The sequence below is a fragment of the Microtus pennsylvanicus genome, chromosome 15 (assembly GCF_037038515.1).
Source record: "Microtus pennsylvanicus isolate mMicPen1 chromosome 15, mMicPen1.hap1, whole genome shotgun sequence".
Taxonomy (NCBI): Eukaryota; Metazoa; Chordata; class Mammalia; order Rodentia; family Cricetidae; genus Microtus; species Microtus pennsylvanicus.
The window spans coordinates 35,439,768-35,463,066 of record NC_134593.1 but is presented as its reverse complement, the minus strand read 5'-3'; the positions used below and the strand labels follow the sequence as shown (position 1 = coordinate 35,463,066).

Genomic DNA, 23,299 nt, shown 5'->3' with positions numbered 1-23,299 from the left:
TAACTCAGAGCTGACAGGATAAACATGGAGCTAAACACAACCATCTAGAAAATCTTTAGAGCAAACTTCAGATCACAAAGAATTAGAGAAGGACACAGAAGTACAGAGAGAGAGAGAGAGAGAGAGAGAGAGAGAGAGAGAGAGAGAGAGAGAGAGCCATTTACTCTCCATCCCAAAGGGAGAGTAAATTCCCACCCCTACAAAAGGTCTCAGCTCCCAACCCCCCCCCCCCCCGGAACAGGTGAATATACTGTTACACATCACAGAAGTTAAGGCCACTCTTAAAATGACAGAATGCCAGCACACCCTGCACCACACGCCCCGCGAGAAGGACCAATCCAATAACGCAAGCTTTGAAGGTGGAAAGAAGAGGCCATGAACCAAGAAAGGCACGCAGTCTCTAAAAGACAGAAAAGACAAGAGAATCGTTTCTCTGCCGTAATTCCCAGAAAGGAGCCCAGCGTTGATTTTAGCTCAGTGAGACCCACGTCGGACTGCTAATCTGCAGGCTAGAAGATAACCCATGTGTGTTGGCTGAGCCGATAAATCTGTGTTGGCAGGAAGGAAGGACTGTTGTTACAGCCACAACGGGAAACAAATACACTTCCTGTCTCATCCACATGTGTCTTAGAATCTCTTGATGATGGAGAAACAGCAGAGAAGACAAGGAGGACAGATCAGAATCACGTGGCTTCGCTCTGTGGCTTTGTGTGCACAAACAAGACTCCTTTCTCAAATGATCCCCAAGCCTCTCCCCTGAGTTCTGGAATGTAATGGCTGATCCTTTTCTTACGGGTACCAACGGTTGTGTCAGATCTCGCTGGCCTTGAGCTGTTGATTCCCCACTCAGAATAGATCTCTGGCTAGGGAGGGAGGGTCTATTGGACAACAGGCACCTTAGGGCCTGTTCACAATGAGCGTGGGAATAGGCGCTGAGGACAGACTCAGCATCCCAGGTGTACTCTCTCTCCCCCTCAACCGAAAGCTCCTAATGCCATATGAGGAATACTAGGGGAGCCTAGCTGCTAGAGAATTATAAACCCCAAGGGGCTTGTATGGGATGGGAACTTGTGTTGGCCTCAGAGGAGACATGGGCTCTGTATGCTTCCTGAGGAACTCGTGAGGACACGAAAGCTGGGATCTCGGAGCATGGCCAATTCAAGGGGCAGATGGGAGAGAGTTTTGTATGTCCTGATATCCTAGGGGCATAAAGAAAGCACATAATGGGGTCCTTGACAGATTTCAATACAAAGAGACAAGGACTGAACGAGCCCCTGCAGGCCCTGCTGCATTTTGTGACGTGCTCTCTTCCCAAAGCTCGGTGGCGCCGTGGCATGGCAGGGATGTCACAGGTGCCCAGTGCTCTGGTGCTTGAAATTTGTGGCCAAAGGATAGAGGAGGCATTGCTGTAGTTTACTCCTGTGTGTCCCCTAAAGGCCTATGTATTGGGCTTGGTCCCCAGGGTGGTCCTAGCGGGAGGAAGAGGACATTTAAGAGGTGGGACGAGGAGGGAGGCCCTTAGATCAGGTGCTTATTAGATCAGGTGCTTATTAAGCTAACACACATCTCGCCGTTTGCTGAGTAGAATACAGCCATAACTCGACATGAATGCAGGGGAGCTAAGTGGGACCTCCATGTACAGAGTGGATCTGAAGAGGCAGAGAGGAGTGTCCGATGCAAAGATTATACTGGAGTTTGGGGCTTGGTAAACTGAGAAGAGTCCCACGGACCACTCCAACCTCCCACTCGTGAATAAAAACAGCACGATAGCTCAGCACACACAGAGAGCAAACCCCTCAGGCACCATCCGAGCATCCCTAACCAACATGGTGTTGCCAATGGCAGTGGACGAGTCTTCCCGCAAGTGGAGCCGATTCTTAGTTTATCCCTTGCCTTCCTTAGACTCAACATCCCTGACTCCCCGCGCGGTTTCGGAGGCCCATTCTCTGAGTCCAACTGTGACAATGTTTTTTCTTCAGATTCCTTTCCCAATTTCCCTCGAGTCTCCGAATCCTAAGACCAGATTTACTTCAGTCACATACATCTGACAGCCGTTCTCAACCTGTGGGTCACGACCCCTTGAGAGGCTGCATATCAGAGATTTACATCCCGACTTATAAACAGTAGCAAAATTATAGAGTAGCAATGAAAATAATTTTATGGTTGGGGTCAGCACAGCATGGAGAACTGTATTAGCGAGTCACAGCGTTAGGAATGTTGAGAACCGCTGCTCTAAAGGCTCCACGAGAACACACAGGTCCTCCTCTCCCAGGACCGCATCATTCCTGTTTCATCCGGGTCTAGATAGCTAAGGACGCAGACAGCACTTGTCTGAGAGTATCTCCCAGAAATCAATGGGAAGTCACCTCCCAACAGTGTCCAGCCTTAGATCCTAAGGGAACGCCCCATCCTCTTCCTCTTCATCCTCCTCTCCCAGTGTCCCTTGTTTTACCTCCGCCAAAGTCCTTGCCGGCGGGGACAGAAAGGTAATTGATGGCCTTAAGGGATACCAAAGTGCTATTGAGCAAAGCCATGGCAGCTGTGCAGGTGCTTCCTGCAGCGGGGAGGGAGAGGAGCATCTTTGGAAAGCCCTAAATAACCCTGGGCAGGGATGTCAACTTGACAAATGACTCCCGAGAAATAGCCCCGTTGTTCGACTGCGTGTGATTCATCCAGAGCCACGTGGGACTGGGGGACCAAGGCCTTTCCCAAGTCTTCATCCGTCACCGGAGGGATTCCAGGGCACTCTGTTGCTTCTCTCAGCCTCAGTGCTTTGGCCCTCATTTTCTGGAGGTTTTATTTAGACTTGGAATCCAGATTTGTGTCTTTTCAGTTTAAGCGGCATTCACTGGGAGATGGGAACTGTAGGGGAGATCCCCTTCGATGCATCCAGAGGACTTCCACCCCCAATCCCCGCTTTGATGGCAAATCCCAGTGCTTTATAGCCTTGTGGCAGCAAAGACTACATGCTCCTCAAGTCAGAGAGCCCCTTTGTCTTCTTCATCTCAACACTTCCCCAAAAACATGCCTACTTTAATGCGTTTCAGTGGCTGAAATGGGGACTATAAAGGTCCTATTAGCTAGTTTCTAGTATAGGTTCCCGGCACCTCAGCCAGGTGCTCAGGACTTCCAGGACTCTGTGAAACAAAAGCATCAGCTCTTGGTTCCCCTCAGCACAGCCTGTGAGGTTCAGAGGGGGTCTTCTGGGGCTAACCAGACTTAAGCCATAGCAATGGAGGGACAATATGGAGAACCTGGGGACTCTAAAGTTGTTTGCGTGCACAGCAACAGAGGAAAACCACGACACCTGGACACCCAGGAAAAGGTATGAGATCTTTCCAGTTAGGAAGCAGGTCTGTAGCAAGGCTGTTCTCAATCAATGTGGATGTGTGTGTGTGTCCCAGGGCCTGCACAGAGCACACACACAGCACCACTTCAGGTCTGTTAGATCTCCTGCAACAAAGCATTCCAGCCACCAGACTATGGCCTGCACATGTATGCATGGGCACTTGCTGCGAAAGGACTCGGCAGATCAGAAGGCTGTCTGCTAGCAGAAGGGATACCTGCTCGTGAGTCATTAACACAGTCCCTGCAAGGACAGTGTTGCTGGTCTGGAATGACCAATGTGCCCCCAAAGCCACCGTCTTCTGATTCATTTTCTCATCCCTGTTTATGGGCTGAGGGTTTTTATGCCCTCGGCGTCCAACACTGGCAGCTTTGTTGATGTGAACAGAGAGCAAAGCAAATTCACTTGAAACCAGTATCTCCTGGACCTCACACCAGAGCTGAAAATGGTTGCAACCTTGAGACCGAGATACTGAATGAAAATGTCTTTTATCATTATTATTATTACTGTTATTACTGAGAGACATCTGGCAGCTGGAATTAAGGGTCACAAAAGTTTTATAAGTTACACCTGTCTATTTCCCTCTGGGGATCAATCCCCCTTGGTTCTTACACACAGATCATCAGGGTCTAATTATGGAGGCCCCTAGGTCAGGTGAAATCAGCTGCAATTCTGACCTGGCCCGCATGTCAACCTGCCTTTCTGCAAAGTGTCTCATCGCCCTTGCACCTTGGCTGGACTTAGGCAGGACTGACAAGGAGGAGCTTTGTCTGAGCTCTGGATTCTTGCCAGACTCTAGTATCCTCTGGGAAATGGATAAACCTTCCTACTGCAGAGATAAAGGAGATGGAAGACAGGCAGACGGACGAAATGTTCTCACCCCAAGACAGCAACGCCTGCATGCGTGCATGTGCTTGCACATGCGTACCACATACCCATCTGACATGGAAATAATCAACAGATTCTAAAACATAGACTTTTGAAACCACGCAGACCCAGTTTGGACTCTGCCATGTCACCTGCTTGCCTGTGAGCCTGGGTGAGCTAATTCGCCTTCGGGAACCATGGGTTTATTGTTTATAAAGTTGGGAAACAGAAAGGACCAAACCATGGTGTTGCTGGAGGGACAGAGGACGTAATACCACAAGGCACTTTAGCTGTGCCTGGCTGCTCCAAGAGCTTGGTAAATGATTGATTCTGCTGAGACAATAACAGCCATAAAAGTCTCCTTTTCTGCTCAGGCCCCTAGTGCACCACTCAAAGCTGGAGTTTATTCTATTTGGGGCTTTCCTTAGAGTTCACTGCTAGACAGAACTATAACATAGGTCACAAACTATCAAATATTTCTGTCTCAGTGAACTCCCAGAGAGAGGCCATCTGTGATTTGGGAATTGAGAGTTTTATCGTCTTAAAGACAGATAGAGAGGCCCCAGAGACTCTGAGCACTTAACGGAGACTCCAGCTACTTTTTCACAGAGTCAAGATCAGAAACCAGCTTTCCTAAGGCCTGGCCTTGGGGCTCTATTCACTTCCCCACTCAATGTTTGGGAGGCATTTAAATTAGCCAGTTCTTCGAGGAGCCAAGAACAAAGAAAGGCGGCTTAGCATGGTGTTTGATTTTGAGCGGTGCCCACAGTGAACATCAAAGAGAAACCTTTGCTTGGAGAGTCTCTCCATGGTTCCCGTCCTCCATTGAACATAGCTCAAACTGTACTGCATGAATCGGGAACTCAGGGTGGCCCATCTGCAGTGTGCATAGCACTGAAGCAGGTCACGTGCACTGAGAGCCTGGTCCCCACGGAAACAGGGATAATTTTTGCTGCAGGAAGCATAAGAACTTAATAACAAAGATAGATTCATTGTCTTCAAAAGTGAGCTCATGGTTCTCAAACACCCCTTTACACAGATGCAAAGGGAGGACAACAAGAGATATTTGAGCACCAATTCCTATGGAACTCACAGAGTTCCATGAACTTAGGAAAACGAGCCCAGCCTTTACCAACGCTTTGAGGTGTGGCTTTTCCAGCCTGCACCTTCAAAAGCTAAGCATAGTGTCTGTAGTTCAGCAATCAGCCCTCGTGTGCGCTCCATGAACACAGGGATCTGCCACAGGTTTGCTCTTGTTGCACCCCAAGGGTTCGGAACCACACTCAGACATACCAGCCACTGCACAGCTGCTGAACCTTCGAGAATAATTCGATGTGCAAGTTGAAGCAAATAGTTCTCCTTCTTAGTACCACCTTTCCCCATCTTGAAAAAAGTATTTAGAATTTGAAGATCATCATCTTTATCTCATTTAAAAAACAGTGCTAGTATACTGGGCGGTGGTGGTGCATGCCTTTAATCCCAGCACTCAGGAAGCAGAGGCAGGCAGATCTCTGAGTTCAAGGCCAGCCTGGTCTATAGAGAGAGTTTTAGGACAGTCAGAACTGTTAGACAGAGAAACCCTGTCTTGGGAAAAAAGGAAGGAAGGAAGGAAAGGAGGGAGGGAGGGAGGGAGGGAGGAAGGAAGGAAGGAAGGAAGGAAGGAAGGAAGGAAGGAAGGAAGGGTACCCAGTATCAGAGTGTCAGATGCCCCAAGTTTCACAGCTATCCTGCTTTCCTATACTCTCTCTATGGATTGTGGATTTACCAGACACACCTAAAGGCTATTTCATCCAAGTGATCTTATGAGAAAAAGCATAGAAAAACATTTGGTAGCTGCTGTGTGTTTTTTTACTTGAACTGTTTTCTTGAGAGCAATTCTGGGGGCTGGAGAGATGGCTCAACAGTTGGTAGCACTGCCTGCTCTTCCCTAGGACCCAGGTTCTATTCCCAGCACCCACATGATAGCTCAAAACCTCTCACAATTTCAGCTACTAGGGGATCTGACTCCTCAGGTATCCATGCACTTGTGCATATGCCCACAGAGGGACAGACAGACACATGGAGACATACATACAAATGATTAAAAATAAACCTTTTTTAAAATAAAGGAGAAATTGCGTATGATGGTTTCATTTTATTGATTTTATTTTATATGACGTTGACAGTCGTGTTCAGACTCACGTCTGATAAAACAACAACATGCTCTCCTGGGCTCTTTTTCTGGTTAGGGCCATTTCCACAAGACAGGCATTACAACCTCATAAAGATCCTACTGAACCTCTGTAGCAAGCTCTTCATGGAAGAAGGCCAGAGAACTTCCCAGATGGTAAACTGCACTGCCAACATCCTCAGGCTGTGTCTTAGACTATCCCTATAGCTCACACTGTACCACAGTAAAGCCCTCATACACTTGAGCCTCCTCCCTAAACACCAGCTCAATTAAAAACCACACCTGTGTGGCCCGACTTCAATGCAAAGAGCGGAAAAACCACAAGTAGCAGCATAGGTGAAGAGCTCATTTCTATATACATGAGTTTACCAAGTCTTAATGCATTAGGAGTTGGGGCCACAGCATCCTATTTACATTGCCAAAGTCAACAATAAGAAAATAAAAGCACTGGGGATATAGAAATAGGATCCAGCCCTTGCTCTCTGGATCCTCTTTTTGAGCACCACACTCTGCTGAAATTCAATTAACCCTGTTATCTAGGTTGGTTGGTGTGGACCTACAAGCCAATAGGGAAGCTAAGAAAGATTGCAAGGTCAAGACCTGCCTAGGTTATCAAGTGAGTTCAAGGCCAACCTGAGCAACGTAGCGAGACCCTGTCTCAGACTAAAACTACAAAAACGAGGAAACGACCTGCTCCCAAGGACGCAGCAGTGGCATGGCCGGCATGGAGGTAACCAACAGCTCTGTGCTCGAGGAGTCGAGGCCAGTCCTCAAGGGGGAACGTCATGTCTAGCGCTGTTATCCTAGTTAAAATCCCATGACTGGGAGGTCACAAACCCTGAGGGAACAGGGAACCACTGTTGCTTTGTTAAGTGGATGTACAGTCAAACTGTCAACTAGATTTGTGCTTTTACCCCTAGACTAAGACTGATGTCAGGTTTGGCCAGAAAAGCCTCTGTTTGCAGAGGTAACGTGTAACAATGGAGGCAGACTCAAGTGATGAGAATGAGTGACAACGGAGAGCTTAGCCCTCAATAGGAAATCTATGCTCCACGATCAGGGAACACAGAAGAGTATGAAACACAGAGAATGTAAGAGCATGGTGAAACACTGTCTTTTGGACATGGTGGGTATTGCACTGTGAACTCACAGACCTGTATCCTGGATCCATCAGCACATAGGCAGGTGGAATGCATGGGTGCCCCTAGGATATGCAGGCCAGTAATGGTTTCTGAGGGAGGAGGAGTCATATTCACCAGTGAGTTGACCATTCTCAAGTAAATAATCCCTTACCCATGCTCACACAAGCATTCCTAATTAAACTCAGGTGTATGGTTGTGTGTACATGCAGACAAAAGTAGGAGGAAGGCTTTCTAGAAAGGAGTGTGATGTGGGATTCCCCTCTGTATGCTGTGAATAGTATTGGTTAATAAAAAATCTGGCTTAGGCCTGTGATAGGGTAGAGCAGAGATGGGAGGGGAAAACTAAACTGAATGCTGGAAGAAAGGAGGCAGAGTCAGGAAGAAACAATGGAGCCATCACCAGAGACAGACATGTTGGAACCTTGCTAGTAGGCCACGAACCCCTTGGTAAAATATAAAATAATGGAAATGGGTTAAATAAGATGTCAAAGCTAGCCAATAAAAAGTTAGAACTAACAAGCCAAGCAGTGATTTAATTAATAGTTTCTGTGTGGTTATTTGGGAGTCTGGGCAGCCGGGAAAAGAACAAGCAGCCTACTAGTACAGTAGTGGTTCTTCAGGAGGGGTTGGAGATAAGAGAGATGGGGGATAATATAATGCAAGGACATCATATAAAACTGTAAAAGAATAAATAATCTTAAAAGAAATACAAATAAACAAACAGGCTGAAAATATAGCTCACTAGTTGTCTTAGTTAGGGTTTCTTTTGCTGTGAAGAGACACCTTGATCTTGGCAACTCTTATAAAGGAAAACATTTAATTGGGAAGACTTACAGTTTCAGAGGCTTAGTCCATTATCATCATGGCTGGACATGGTGGCTTGCAGGCAGACATGGTGCTCACAAAGGAACTGAAAGATCTACATCTTGATCTGCAGGCAACAGGAAAGAGTCTGAGTGTCATATTGAGTGTAGCTTGAGCAAAGGAGACCTCAAAGCCCACCCTTACAGTGACATACATCATCCAAGGCCACACTGGTGTACTTCAGTAAGGCCACACCTCCTAATAGTGCTACTCCCTTTGGGGGTCATTTTCTTTCAAACCACCACAGTCGGAAAGTGTTTGCCTAACATGCACAAAGTCCTAAGTTCAAGGCTCAATATTGAAGACAAAGGCAAAAAACTAAGTCATTTGCACATCCTACTGATGAACACAGAACTGGCCTGGGGTGTCATTTGTATTTCACACAGAAAAAGCAGCTAATGCAGCATGGGTTTGGACAAAAGACCAGATCTCCTCTAAGAGACTTGAGTTCAGATCCTGATCATAAGTTTCTTTCTTTGTCCCATATGGGCAAAGAAAATAGTGCTGTTTAAATGTGACTGAGAGGACCTGCTAGCTCCCATGAGCCTGCTTCCTCGGTGATGCTTTGTAAAGATGATGGCCAAAGAAGCCACTGTTCTGTGACAGTGACCTTCCCTCTTCATATCCTCAATCTTAGCAAACCCTTGGCTTCATCGCCCCGTAATATTAGTAGGTCTAAAACTAGAGGTGCAATATTTCCCAGCCTCATCACAACAATTTTCTAGTAGATAAATTTGCAGAAACCAAACTTGCTATATTCATTTGTCCACATCTTTCAATGGTCCAAACTAAACATCCCTATTTTAAACAGGGTTTTCTTTCCCAACAACTTAGGACATGGATGGATGGACACACACACACACACACACACACACACACACACACACACGTCTTGCTTACGCCAGCAATTTGTTTCTCGTTTTGGTTTGGGATGCAGCCAGCTGGTAAAAGGTTTCAGCCTGTGTTTACTGCCTCTTTGTTCTCAGGCCTTTCTGGGGCCTCCTGGCAGCTCTTTGGTCTGCAGCAAGCAGAAAAGCCTTCCAGGGTTGCAGAGTCCAGACAGATCCCAGGCTCTGACCACTGCCTTGGGCTGATAGAGAACAGCTGGAAGCCTCTCCTCTTCTAACCCAGGCTCATGCCCAGCTCTCTAGGCAAACACGAGGCAGGAGCCGAGTCTCTGGCCCCAGGAGCTCTTGCTGTAGTCATCTCACCCTATCTTACAGGTCCCCCACTCAGGACTTGACTTGACATTCGTCTTCAATTCTCCCAATCTCCAACAACAGATCGGGAGACTCTAGGTGGATGGGCTCTTGTGTGTGTGCCACTCCTACCTGGTTTCCAACAGTGATGCTACAGAGTCCAACTTCCAGGAGGCCCCGGGATGTCTTTCTAAATACACTATCTGAACATTCAGCACCAGCCCAAGCCTCCAGCTCTGATCCTAGCTAAGGGTCCTACTGTGATTGGACTTGAGGTTGTAGCCTGTGCCCCAGGTCAGATTCAGTTGCCTATCCTCAAGAAACCAATGGAAGGAGCCAAACTAATGGTAGAGAACAGAAAAGGAAGAGGTTTTCCACGTGACTGCACAGAGACGAGGGACAAAGAGATCTAAGACATCCCACAGTCTGTCTTTGGAATCCTGAATGGAGATTAATGTTTATAGGGCCAAGGATATTCACACCGAAGTAGTCCAGTTCAAAGTGTGGCCCTGCCCACCACTGACCCATCATGTCTAGGATTCCGTCTCATCCTGTAACATGGTCTGACAAGATGCTGAAACTGTGTGAAATCTCTTCCATAGCTGGACTTCCCTTTCTAGGATGAGATTCCTGGGGAAATCTGCACTTATTTGGGGTCCATTGTTCTCAATCATCTGACAGATTGGGGGATACCTTGCCTCTTTAGAAAACCTCCATTTGCAATTCTCTAAACCTAGAAGAAAGTCAGTTCCATCCCAGCTGGACCCCTCTCCAGCCCTCTCATCTCCCGGCTATCATTGTGGCTCTGAAATACATGCCCTGGCAAAGGTATTCAAAGGCTGTACGATTCAAGAGTCAAAGATGCTTCTCTTAGCCTTCAACTGATCAAGATCCAAAGCTGGCTCTGCCACTGTAGGGTGTCCTGGGATACTGAACCAAGTCTGCAACCTCCCTTCCCCTCAGTCCCTTAAATGTAAGTCAAGGATACATAATGACAGCCAGAGCTGGTGTAAAAGTTAATGAAAGTGGTGGCCACAAAGGGCCTGGTCCACGTTGACGGTCAGTATCGAAAGTCTAAATGCAAATTCTGGCAGTCTCAGCTCTGCTCAGTACACTCTGGATTTGTTTCAGCGAGCATTCCACAGCTTCTGTAGGAGACTCAGTGGAATGAATGAGTTCATACAGGTTTCTGTGGGAGGTCTGAAGCCTCTGGTATATTCCCAACTTTGGAAAAAGTATGACCAATTGATTGAATAATTAATTTGACAAACATAGCTTCAACATCAAGTATTGTTGCAGCACACATCTAAAGGACGGAAAAGTCCCAGCTTGCTGTCCTTACACTGGAGAGATGGAGACACTGGTCAGATGTTGTGGTTACAATGTGAGCTAGGAGGGACAGTGGACCACTGGGAAGGGATGCATAGCAGGAACTTCCAGAGGAGGACACAGGGTGTGGAGTCCAGACAGAGTGGGTGTGCAAAGACACAACCACGGCTCTGGAGCATGAGAACTGCTTCAGGATGGACGGAAAGACCTGAGGATAGGCACACCCGCTCTGCTGTTGCAATTGTGCGGCTTAGGCCACTGGGAACTCCAGATTTCAAGATAATCAGACAGGTTAAGTCACCGCTTATGATGCTCCCCTCAAATCCAGCCCCTGTGACCCCTGGAGGTCACAGGAAAGCATCAGTGAGCCGACAGTAGAGTCCTTGGGTGATATAGTTCATTTTCTCCACTCTTGGTTTTCAATGGAAGCAAATATCTTCTCAAAGTTCAGTGTCTTCTTCTATGCACAGCGGGTCTCTGTTCCTTTGAAGGGGAAAATGTCATTCCCACATCGCTGTGTGTCACCCTGTGATGGATATATTTAAAACCTTTCTTCAAATAAAGGGCTGCTAATGTGCCCTTCAAGAAGACACACAAAGCAATTTCCAGAAACCCACTGTACTGTCCACATATGGCCTTGAACATCTTCCGTGGATTTCCCAGTTTCCTTGTGGCCCAGCAATCACGTCATGTCACGTCACACCGGAAGGAAAGTCACACAGGTAAAGGTACGTAAGTTTCCCCCTAGCTATTCTCTGTCATTCTCCGTGAGAAAAAAAGCAAACAAACCAACAAACAAATGAAAACAACAAAACAACTAAAACTTTTCAGGACGGGAGGTGGGGGGAAGAGAGGAGAGATAGATACATTGCACAATCTGACTCATCAACAAAGAAATGTCCTGGACAAGTGGCTTCTTTTCTGCCAGCGGTGACACTGTCTCAGTGCTCTATGTAAATGTGATCATCTCCCAAACTACCGCCGATCTACCCTGAGGCCAAAACTAGGCAGGATATCCTGTACACACGGAAGGAAACTACACACCAGAGTCTTGGCCATCGACACTTCTGAGAATTGATAATTTTGCATTTTATGTAAGAGATCTGATAAGCTCCATCAGACCCCAAGAAATTCCTCACTAGAAAGGAGAAAGAATTAGCCATCTTATTTATTGCCCTTGGGATCTAAGGGATACTTTTCCATAAAGACTTTGAGAATGCAACACCTGTGGTCCACAAAGAACACAGCAGAAATCTAGGACACATATTTAAGTGAACATTGTAATTATTCAGTAAAATCCCTCTGGGTGTACAGACGACTAGACGTCTACGCTGAAACCTATGCTCTCCACCGAGACGACAATACAAAAAAAAAAAAAAAAATCACACGAGAAAGTGAAAGATTCAAGAGGGAAATGGCTTTATAAAACCTGCTCTGCTGAGCTGTTTGGCTTCCCAGTCTTCAAGCCTTCTGCAAAATCCACAGAGAGCCAAGTGGTGGCTTCCTGGTTCCAGTCTGTCCTTTCCCACTCTTATTTAACAAATTCATCAAATGCCCACCCTCCTCTGGGAACTCGGGACTACACAATGGCCCAGGCAGAGTCTCTGAAACACAAAACAAGCCTGCCCAGAAGTGGAAAAGGCAGCACAAAGAACCAATGCTGGGGGTGGGGTGCTCTGGTTGAGACGACAAATCCACCTCCTTGGCTTTGCCCCGGCTTTGATGTCAGGGCTCCTTGGACTCCTTCCGTACTAAATGCACATGCCCGAATCTTCATGAGGTTGGTGGAAAGAGAAAACATGGCCCTGAGAAGGGGATCTGGGCCACTTAGGGAACTAGGACCAGCTGTCGCTGCACAGCTGTGTGCCCTGCGCTGACCCTGCCAGCACACATCCCTCTGTGAGAGCACCCTGGAGACAACCCTGGTAGAACTAAGAAGTGGAGACTCGAGTTAATTTTACCTCAAGCAAATAATCAAGTTAAGTAAAATTAACTTGATTTGCAGTGCTGGCTACTGAACCTAGGACCCCGCTATGTGCTGGCAAGCACTCTGTCGTTAAGAACTTGGTATCCCAAGTTCTCTTTTTACTTTTTGAGACAGCGTCTCACTAATTGCCCAGGCAGGCCTTGAACTTGGCATCCTCCTGCCTCGGCCTCCCAGAAAGTGTGATTACAGGCCTCTACACATCAGGCCTACCTTTGCCTGGTTATTAAGGAGCGAGCAATCCTCCAGAGAACGTCGGGTGGCAGTGGAAAACATCTGTATTTTAGGAAGCTTTTGTATTTTCTCCACGCAGCCATATCTTCATGCTCTTAGAGAAAGGCCACTGTTACCCCATGGGTGGGCCTGGGAGTTGGCAGCGAGTCCCACCAGGTTAAGAAGTCGAGGTCATCTCCCTTACTTCCAGATGACTTGTCTGTATAGTGTGGCCCAATGCATCAGGCCTCACTATGGCCTACAGCCATCCTGCTGCTCCCTGGAATTCAGGATCCATCTGAGGCTGGCTGTTAATTGATCCCAGACACCCAGGCCCCACCGTCTTCTCATTCCTACCTCCAACTACAGAGGCCGCAACTTAATGGTTCCTTACTTCCAGCTATGCAAAGGCAGCTGACCCCATTCTGCCTGTGAAACAGAAGAAGTCTCCCATAGACAGCATCAGGAAAATTCTCCTTTCTTAAGCAAAAGGGACAATCTTAGCTGGCACAGCCCTGCCGTCCCTACCCTCACTTTCTGTCTTGAATGTGTCCTGGGTATACAATTCTCTTACAAATGAGGCAAAGTACAAAACTCGGGACCCACTGACTTCAAAACCCCTGCTCCTAACCACGGCATCCCAAAGACAGAAAGAAAAGAGGATGCAAGCAGTAAGCAATAGAGACAAGTGCTCTGGGCTCGGCGCTGTTCCGGCTCTATTCTAGCTGCTCAGCCTGGGAATAGATCATCTCCTCATCTGTGAACACACTTGGGTAAACTCTCAGAAGTGCCCTCCAGCATGCCAGTTCTATAGTCACAAGTCTGAAAGGTGAACATTCTATAACTCGTCTGGTAAGCCATTACGTACCCAGAGCACAGCTGCATCTAACAGACCCAGACCCTGTGGAGAGAGCCAACTAGGGACCCAAACGGTTCATGTCACCACCACTACCCCACCACCCCCTGCTGTAGAGCACTGTCTGGACATACCATGTCAAGGTTAAAGAAAGTTCCAGAATACAGTGCACAGTTATTATAGTCTGCCACAACTTGAATTCCAAGGACAGATGTCACAAACCTTCCCCCACAAGTCACTTAGGTGTGTGGGCCCACATCTGTACATTTGGCTTAACAATTAAAAAAAAAAAAACCCTCCTTCATCCTACTTCCAAACAACGTCACAGTGAAATCATGTAAAAGAAAGTCCTCTGAGGCTTTGCAGACACCGCTGTCCCCTCTCACCACTTGCTGCAGCCATGGTCAACCCCACTGTGTTCTTCCACATTGCGGCCGATGGCGAACCCTTGGGCCGTGTCTCCTTCGAGCTGTTTGCAGACAAAGTTCCAAAGACAGCAGAAAACTTTCGTGCTCTGAGCACTGGAGAGAAAGGATTTGTATATAAGGGTTCTTCCTTTCACAGGATTATTCCAGGATTCATGTGCCAGGGTGGTGACTTCACATGCCTTAATGGCACTGGCGGCAGATCCATCTACGGAGAAAAATTTGAGGATGAGAACTTCATTCTGAAGCATACAGGTCCTGGCATCTTGTCCATGGCAAATGCTGGACCAAACACAAACGGTTCCCAGTTTTTTATCTGCACCACCAAGACTGAGTGGCTGGATGGCAAACATGTGGTCTTTGGGAAGGTGAAAGAAGGCATGAACATTGTGGAAGCCATGGCGCGTTTTGGTCCAGAAATGGCAAGACCAGCAAGAAGATCACCATTTCTGACTGTGGACAACTCTAATTCTTTTGACTTGCGGGCTTCTTACCCACCAGACCATTCCTTCTGTAGCTCAGGAGAGCACCCCAGCCCCATCTGCTCGCAGTACCCTGTAATCTCTGCTCTCACTGAAGTTCTTTGGGTTCCATATTTTCCTCATTCCCCTTCAAGTCTAGCTGGATTGCAGAGTTAAGTTTATGGTTATGAATAAAAACTAAGTAAGAAAAAAAAAAGAAAGTCCTCTGAAAACGGCAAACATGTCATTACCCAGGGTCTAGCATTCTCAGAGACGCCTAAGGGGGCCACCGTTGGATTGTGAGCTTGGCTTGTGGAACACTGTACACAGTGAAGAGATTCTGTTGAAGGCAGGCCTGTGATACTCCACTATCTAATTTAATTGCACCCTCTGAAGAGACTCCATTGACGGTGGCACGTGATGCTCTGCTGTCTAACTGCACCCTCTGGTCATTTTTGTGGCTGCTCATACTTAGCTCGGTATGGAGAGAGTCTTTTTGAAATACCTAACTTGATGCTATTTGCGAACCCCAAAGGCAACAACAGAAAAACAAAGGGCGTGGAGTAGTTGAGAAATGTTCAACAGTTCAGAGACAGAATGCGCCCAGCCTACCACCTTCCTTTCTGCCTCACCGGGTCTTGTGTAACCCAATAAAAAAAATAAATGAATAAAAGACAATAAAATCAATAATATCTCCTCCAAAGACCTTTCCAGCACGGGCTGTGATTTGTCTGCTTCTTCTCGTGGAACGTGTTATTTTCAGCGGTGGTGTTGGATCTGAGGCCCCAGATGAAATGTTACCAGTCAAACATCAAAGAGAAGTCATTGATGCTCAGGACGGCCAGCAGAGGATGGGGCGGGCTTCCCATCTTCTTCTTGCCTCTCTTTGATTGTCTGAGCCCCCGAGCTCTGGTGGGATCCATCAACTTTTGATGCTGCCTCCCATCACCCAACAGGTGGGATCATTTACTACAACCCACCCAACCCAAAACAAAGAAAGGTGGCCATGTCCCCCATGATGCAGTACTTCTAAGTTTAAACAGTGATCTCTTCAAAATGTCAGTGGTTCTCACCGGGAACCTAATCTGATGTTGTGGGAAGCATGGGGCTTCTGACCCCTGGATCTGCTTGCTTCCCAGGTGGGGAACTGCCAGGTTAAGTCTGGGTGGCTGGGATCACGGTGGCTATGAAGAGCCCCTCCAACTCAGCCTGAAGTACTGGGTACAGCCAGCCTCCACTTCCTCATGTGACCTGCCCTGCCATTTTAGACAGGACACGACCCTTACTCCAACACATTACTGTCCACCACCACACAACTTGCTCTCAATCAAGTGCTGCCTGTTCTCTTAAGGTCTGTTGCCTGATGGGAAAATTTGTCATACCTGGACACAAGTCCACTGCAGAAAACAACATGGGAGGGAGAGTCTTGCATACTGGCTCTGTGGTCAGGCTTTGGGCAGCAATGGGATTGCGTCTTAACTCTGCCTCTCACTATCCCTGGCATCTAGACATTTACTTTTTCTTTCATTTCTTGAGCTGTTAAGGAGCCAGGGCTAATCTGGGTGTCACTGAGTTGTTATGGTGTAGGATCCTATAATTTCTTCATTATATGCCTGCCATTTAAAGACTCCTCAATACATATCAATGAGTAATAAGAACTATTTATTGAACGCCTCTCTGGGAACAGGCATTCAGGCAAGGAACATTGTAGTTACTCCATAGTCCTCACAGTGACTCAGTGACATACAAGTTATGAGCCGTGAGAAAGCCAAGTAACTTGCCCAAGGCCACACAGCTATTGAGAGACACATCAGAGGTTAGATCTGAACCCAGGTCTGTCTGATCTGAAGTCTTTTGTGAAGGCTTATGTGGAGGGAGCAAGGTTGTGTCAAGAAAACCATAGTTGAAGAAGGCACCCTGGTAGGGAGCTTATGTAAGGCCAAAGGCAGCAAGAGTTACTCATGGCAAGATCTTCTTTGAGGGAGGATGAAGCTCAGTCACCAAAATGAGATAAATGTCATGACGTGGGATACCCCTCTGTCTGCTGTGAATATGTTTTATTACCATTGGTTAATAAAGAATCTGCTTTGGCCTATGACAGGACAGAATATAGCTGAGTGGGAAATCTAAGCAGAGAGACAGGTAAAGAAAAGGCAGGGCCAGGGAGATGCCAGCAGCCACCTGAGTAGGATGCCAGAGCATTGCTGGTGACCATGGACCATGTAGCAATACACAGTTTAAAAGAAATGGGTTGATTAAATATGTAGAGCTAGTCAGTAAGAAGCCTGAGCCATTGGCCAGTTTGTAATTAAGATTAAGCCTCTGAGTGGTTATTTGGGAACTGGCGGGTGGGAGAGAAATCCCCAGCACTAGAAGAAACCACTACCGATATTGCCGGTCAATCCAATGTCACCCCAGTCCTTTCCCACAGAATCTTAATTGGAATCAGTCATGATGCGTCCGTCTTGAGCATGCAGGCACTCTGCTTGCTAAATGCTCATGGCACTGATGATCTGCGTCATCCTGAATTAATACATTGCAACCTACCCATCCAGCAGATGGGGTTAGGGGGTGGGTCTCAGGGAGGTGATTGACGCCTTTATCAAAGAGACCCACAGGGAGGGAGACCCACGCTTTCTCCTTTCCATGATAGGAGGGCCCGGCAGCCAGGCAACCTTGGAGCCAGGAGAGGGGGCTCAGCAGACACTGGCCACCAAAGACTTTCCCACGGACTTTGCCGCCTCCTTCCCAGCAATTAATCCTTCCTGCGTTACAGCTACCTAGCCTGCGCCTGCGGTGATTTGTCACAGCCGCCTGAACTGACAAAAGCAGAGCTGTTGGGAAAAACTGGGGGAGGGGACGCTTCAGGGAAGAACTTTGTTTCTTAAAAATCAAAGGCTCACTGGAGGGAGGGGGGAATGCACGCCATTAATCCCAGCACTCAGGAAGCAGAGGCAGACGGATCTCTGTGAGTTCGAGGCCAGCCTGGTCTACAAGAGCTAGTTCCAGGACAGGCTCCAAAGCTACAGAGAAACTCTGTCTCGAAAAAACAAAACAAAACAAAAAATCAAAGTCTCCTATGTGATGAAGAGAGGCCCTTTGGTCTTTGCCTATGGAAGTTCAGAGTGCGCATGCCAGAAGTGGTGCAATGGCTATGGTAAAGCCTGCGGTCAGTACTACGGGGATGTACGGCAACGAAAGAGGGGGGAAGAAGAGACGATCACCAAGTCATCCTGCCAATGCTGGGGCCCACCACTCAAAGCACCTTCCTCAGCAAATATTAAACTCAACTCTGGACTCCCTTACACAGCCAAGCACCCTGTGGGAAGCAGAAAGCCGCCCAAAGGAAAGCAAATAAGCTTAGCTACCCAAATCTCCTCTTCAAAATAATAGCTTCTCTATCTCATAACACAAAATAAAAGTGTCTCATCGCACAGCCTGTACCTCACTCCACCAGATGTTCCCGAGGTTAGCTGGTTGCACAACATTCTTCTTCCCGTTTTTGGAACCTCCCCAGCAATGACCACACCACTAATGATAAGCTATTTAAAGACACCAAGTACCCTGAATCATTTTTATATCCACTACGCTCCCCACCCTGCCTGCTAATGATGACTCTTGGTGCTATTTCCATTCTGTGTTGTCATGCCTACTACAGACTGGACAAAACACACCGCCTTACGCGCAGGTGCACACACGTACACCCTTCATGAGATGGACTTTGTCGACGTGACAAGGGGCCCGCCAAAATCGGTTTTTGTAAAAGCCGCTTCTCCTAGCTTATAGTCAATTAAATCATCAGTGCGTATTCTCTAGTTTTCCTACTCCGTGATTGGAAGGCTGGTAGGGTTCCAGACTCAGCTCATCCACCTGGCATAATTACACGTCAGTCACATGATTTGGGGATAGTCAGGGGAGAAGGGATGAATGGATGGCCGTGTCCACAGAAGACAGGAAGATGCCGCAGGCGGCAGCACCAACCATGAGCAGTGCCTGAACACACCAGAAATGGTAACTTCTAAGAGCTGACCCTATTTATGTTTAATCTTAACTGATTTTTTAAAAATGTGCATTAGTATTTTGCCATGGGAAGTTTCGTCGCATCCTTTGGGAGAGCAGCCAGTGCTTTAACCACTGAGCCATCTCTCCAGCCCATTAGCTGGTTATTTTTACATCTCTCTGTGTCGAGGAGGCAAAACCAGACGTCTTATTTGTTAGTAAAGATCATCAGGTCCGAGAGGGTCGCTGAGTGGGAGAGGACTTGCCTAGCAGACACAAACCTTGGATTTGATTCCCAGTACTACAACAAATAAATAAATGTTTTGGGGATGTGGTGTTGCACGCTTGCAATCCTAAGTCTTAGCAGGTTGATGCAGGACCGTAAATTTGGGCCCAGCTTGCGCGCTACATCGATCCCATTTTAGAAAAACAAGGACCATTTGTGAGACCAGGCTATGGTTTGGCTGGAGGTCATCAATAACTAACCTAGGATGTAAGAAAGAGAAGCCTGTGGCGGAGAGAAGCCTTCTCACTCCTGCCTGGAGTTTCCTGGTCACCAAACAGAGGCACTTTTCACCCAATACAGTCTGCGCTCCCTCTGGAGCCTTGGGAATGAATGAGACCCTTCACGCTCCATCCACAGAGCACCCATGCAAGGCCAGCAGGCAGCAAGAGAGGGGCGGGGAGAGTCCCAGTCAAAATAAAAACACAGAGATTTCTGCAGGGCAGTACCTCCAGCAACTTCTTCCTTCCTCCTGAAGTTGAGATGGAAGGAAATTAAATCTGGGTGCTTATCTCCATGGGTGACTTTCTGGCCTTCTTCCTCCGTCAGCTGAAATCTCTTTGGCTCAGACTGTCTGTTCTGTCTATTGGTCATGTTTAACCTATCTCTCCACCTCCAAATTTGTGTGAGGCAAGGCGAATGTATCAGCTGCCTTGTTGCAACAGAATGAGCCAGAAAACCGACTCTGATGCCTGAGAAGGCGGAGAAGAGGGGAATGTTTAAAATTCTTGGGCTACTGGTCACCACCCTGTCACTCGGGCAGGTCTGTCAAAGCAGTATGGACGGCAGTAAGCTGTGCTCAGAAAGGCGACTCTGCGAGATGAGCCTACAGCATCTCCCCCCATTCCCCCACCCGTTAGTCTGCCAGTGGTCACTGTGCTATTGCCTGGCTGTGTTGTTTCCCACTGCTCACTTGCTTACAATCTTTCCAGACTCCCTGTTGAGGTGTCGCTTTGGGGTTATGATGTAAAAACGAATTTGAAAAGTCCTCCCGTGCGATGAAAATGTCAATTTCTTTTTCTTCGCAATATCCTTTTAATGTTTTGGTCGTTTTAGGTCATTCGCATCCATTTCTGCAGATCTCTACTCCCTGCTGTCCCACCACCACCCTGAAACCCCAGCTGGGTGCTTTCCTTGGCCCCTGACTTTCAGAAGCGTGAAAGCAGAGTGGAAAGGTTTGTGGTCAGACGTGGTCAGAAGAAAGAAAGATGGTTCAGTCAACTCCAGGAGAGGCATGCCTTCAAGGAAGAGAACAAAACCCACGGCACCAGAGGAAAACAGAGAATAGTCTTAATGTCCTACTACATAGCAGGCATGGAACAGTGGCCCCAAGGCCATTACATACTTCCCTCTCCAAGGGAAGAAGCCAGTGCTTGAGAAGGTGACAGAAAAACGTACTGACAAGACTGGGTCCTCTCAGAGGAACATCCCACTCCACGCTGCTCACAGAGGCTAGTCACACAGCTCCCTGATGTATCTCCCTCATCCTTCCAACTACCCAACCGGAAACAACAGGCACAGACCAGCACTGAGGCGGTAACTGGTGTCAAGGTCAGATAGAAATACCACCAGCACTAGACGCTTGCTAGACTGTAGGACCGCCAGCGTTCTGGACTTACAACACTGAGCAGACTTCACGGAGAGGACCTCCCTGCTCCACAGAATCATCCAGAGCTATCGATACTGACATGGTATCCTTCTCCGGGTGGTCCCTCACGGTAGTGCTGGAAAGTGTCTGGTGGCTTAACAGGCCTTGTCTTGTCCCTTGATCCTGTAATCCTAAATCAAGAAAGCCTTGATCTTTATCCAAGTGAAAAGCAGGAAACTGGGGTTAGGCCAAGAACAGTGCTGTTTAGTTCACAAGCTAACACTGGGAGAAGTAGAAGCTTCAAGTCTAGGCCTGTTCTAAGTTTGGCAAACACCCGTGTGTCTATTACACTTATAGCGCTACACAAAAGAGCCTGGCCTCTGTCCTGACCAGGACTGGAAGGTGTGTTCCACAACACCCTGTCCGGGAGCATAACCGGCACACATCTCCCACCATTAAAGGCCGTGTGACCAAGGCCACCGTCTCTGGAGGCAGATACCCTGGTGTGACCCCTAGCTATGCCACTCCCTGGCATGGTATCTCTGTTCTATATCTGTGAAGAGAAGTGAAGGAAGTCAGGCCAGGAACTCAAGGCAGGAACCGGAAGGCGGAAATTGAAGCAGAGGCCACGGAGGAGTGCCACTTACTGGCTTGCATCTCTTGACTTGCTCAACCTGCTTTCTTATAGAACCCAGGACCACCAATCCAGGAGATGGTCCCACCCACAATGGCTGACAGACTTGCTTACAAGCCAATCTGATGGAGGCATGTCCTCGGTTGAGTCTCTATTGCCAAATAACTCTAGTTTGTATCAAGCTGACAAGAAATTAACCAGGACAATGCATGATGACTCTTCACTTTTACCAGTGTGATAATAAAAGTGGTCATTCACATAGCTTAATTTCCTATCAAGTAGGTATGTTATCAGTTCAACAAGAAACCTTGGACCCTCCAGAGCTACCTTAGGGTCTGGTTTCTCCATCTCTCCTTTTTTGTGAACTGAACTTCGGGGAGACTAGGAGGGGCTGCCTCACCGGAAACAACGTTAGTAATCACATTAGAAATAGACACTGCTTATTCTGCCTCAGATTAAGTCAAACCTGTATACATTTCATCACTTTAAAAATACACGTGTAAACATTCTGTCATAGATGGGAGAGGGGCCATGCGGCATGTTCTGGCAGCTAATGACAGTCAAGGGTTGCCACTGGGGGAGCAGAATGCATTGTTTTCAGAAGTGTATGCATTTCCCATGCTTCCTGGGAGAGCTTCACACCCATGCCATGAGGGATCAGGTTAAACCCGGTGAGTTGCAAAGCAAAGAGACATGGAAGTGGAATGGGAACTTGGTGGCAAGGAAGGAAGCTAAGAAAATGTAAGGGAATGCACGTGACTATAACATACTATATATGTGTATGAACTGTCAGAGAGTAATATGTGTGCATGAATTCATATATACACAGACTGACCCTGACTCTTAGCTTGACTTATCATTTATGCTGATGTAAGCAAGACCCATACTCATCAAAAAAAAAAAAACCATACAGCAAGTTCGCAATTTGCTCTTTTCCCCAGTTAGCAGTACTGCACCCTCTCATGACGACAGAGTGTGACAGCACACCAGGACTCCCAGTCAGTCACGTGATTATGAAGGCCAGAACCGACCGACTTTACACTGAAGTGTGTTGCTAAGCAAATGTGCTAGCTAGGTTAGGTCTGTTAAATGTCATTGCCTTTTAATTTTTTAAAAATCGAGATAGGGTTTTGTTATGCAGCCTAGACTGAACTTGAACTCCAGAACCCTGTGCCTCAACCTCCCCAAGGTTAGGGTGATAAGCACACAACACTACATCAACCTCTATGCATGCATTTAGATTGTATATTTTTCCATTTTACAGTGGCCTATTGGGACAAACCTTTCAAAACAGTCAAAGAACGGAACATCTCTATGTTTGGTTTTCTTTGGTGACACACTGGAGTCATTTGTGAGTAGAAACACCAGTACTTGTACTCACAGACATAGAGCAAGGACCCCAGCAGCCACTGTCAAGAGCCATGCCCTTGGCCTCAAGAGTCATGCGAGGGCTCTAAGCCCTAAACTACGGCCTCCTGGGGGCTGTTCTCAGGTTCAACGTCATCACCTGCCTCCAGATCCAATCCTCTGTTCCACACCACTGTCTGGGCTCCCTCCTGAGAGTGACATCATCCCACTAACACACATGGGGAAGGTTATGCTCTGCTGGCTCATACATGCTCCTTCACTGCAGTCTTATACCGCGTCGCCACCCCATCCACCCTGGGTGCTAGTTTCCAAGTACTAGGCTTGAAGCTATGGGTATTCGTGCAGACAGAGCTGTTGAGAGGGGCCATGGCAATTAGTGCTCTCACAACCACCACGGGCAGGAGGAAGATGCTCAGCCCTCCTTCATTCTAAACACACAACATGCAGCCGACACAGGCCACTGCTGTGGAGAGTATCCTGACAAGGACGAGGAGTCCAGACTCCACAGGACGACCCCGAAAGTCTGTAAGATCTGGGGGTACTATTGTCAGCACGCATCACGAGCACGCAT

General features: G+C 47.5%; 1 long non-coding RNA gene across 1 annotated transcript in view; it reads right to left on the bottom strand.

The window, feature by feature from the left end:
- Positions 1 to 8,365: 8,365 nt before the first annotated feature.
- The window catches only part of LOC142835994 (uncharacterized), a 123,586-nt gene continuing 108,652 nt past the window's right edge, over positions 8,366 to 23,299 (bottom strand). Inside the window, exon 3 of the long non-coding RNA XR_012907977.1 lies at positions 8,366 to 8,444. This is a non-coding gene — a long non-coding RNA (uncharacterized LOC142835994). The remainder of the gene's footprint in view (positions 8,445 to 23,299) is intronic.